The sequence below is a fragment of the Austrofundulus limnaeus genome, unplaced genomic scaffold (assembly GCF_001266775.1).
Source record: "Austrofundulus limnaeus strain Quisiro unplaced genomic scaffold, Austrofundulus_limnaeus-1.0 Scaffold430, whole genome shotgun sequence".
Classification (NCBI taxonomy): Eukaryota; Metazoa; Chordata; class Actinopteri; order Cyprinodontiformes; family Rivulidae; genus Austrofundulus; species Austrofundulus limnaeus.
Window position 1 is genome coordinate 382957 of NW_013952832.1, and position 1250 is coordinate 384206.

The 1250-nt window shown below is 41.5% G+C and overlaps 1 protein-coding gene across 1 annotated transcript in view; it reads left to right on the top strand.

The window, feature by feature from the left end:
* Window positions 1-1250, top strand: part of plcb1 (phospholipase C beta 1) — a gene marked incomplete at its 5' end in the record, with an annotated part of 86543 nt that overhangs the window by 76681 nt on the left and 8612 nt on the right.

The following is a 1250-nucleotide window of genomic DNA, read 5'->3' on the forward strand; positions in this document are numbered from 1 at the left end:
ATGACCTAGTTTATGTCATCATTTACCCAGAATACTTTGCGTGTTAATAAAATGGCTCCGTCCATGTTAAAATATATTTTAAAAAATGTACAAAACTAAACAGCCTACAGTAATTTTACAGTCTTTATTTTACAGTTAAAATAAATGTTTATCAAATAAAGTTTAATGTCACAACTAACCGTGGAACCCTTTAAAAGATAAAACGATCTAGAATACAAAAGGTGCCACAAACCAAAGGTTTGGTACTGTATCAGTCAGAGACGTTCAATTAAACTGAAATAATCATAAATAATCAGGACCTCTGTACAATCTTAGACAGGGGCATGTCTGTCAACTGATCACCTGATGGTGAGTTGGATCCTGCAGGGGAGGCTGCTGGACAGACCTGATCATCTCAAACATATAGTGAGGGTAATACTGGAAATGTTTGATGGAATCCCCTGTCCATGTGATCTTCAACTCTCACCTCCAGAAGACTTTTTGTCCCGGTGGAGGTCGAGGACATGGAATCTGAATGGGTCATGTTCAGGTCCTACATGGCAGATGCAGCTTCCAGGAGCTGTGGCCTGAAGGTCGTCGGTGCCTGTTGCAGTGGCAACCAAAGCAAACCTGTGATGGAGGCTGTCAGGCTGAAAAAGCAGGCCTTCTGGACTTGGCTGTCCCGGAGGACTCCTGAAGCAGCTGACAGGTACAGGGTGGCAAACAGTGTCTTTGCTTCGCTGATTACAGATGCAAAAACTCAGACATGGAAGGAATTCAGGGCAGCCATGGAGAAGGACTTCACTTGGCCTCCAGGAAGTTCTGGCAAACCATTTGGCAACTCAGAAAAGGAAAACGTTCCCCATCCCAGACTGTACTTGGTTTGGGTGAGGAACTGCTGATCTGAGCTGAGGATATTGTTGGGCGGTAAAGAATCACTTCAAAAATCTCCTGAAACCACCCTCCATGTCCACCTTGGAGGAGGCCCAGTATGAATTTGAGAAAATACAAAATTGGTTTAAGCTAAACAAATTGTCATTAAATTTGGATAAAACAAATTACATGATATTTACTAAGAGGAAGACAACTGTTGATTTTTCATTTAAAGTAGATGGTATTGAGATCTGTAAAGTCAGTGAGGTGAAATTTCTGGGTGTCATCATTGATGACAAGCTGACATGGAGACCTCACATTCAGCGGGTAAAATAAGTATTGAACACGTCACCATTTTTCTCAGTAAATATATCACTAGAGGTGCTAATGACATGAAA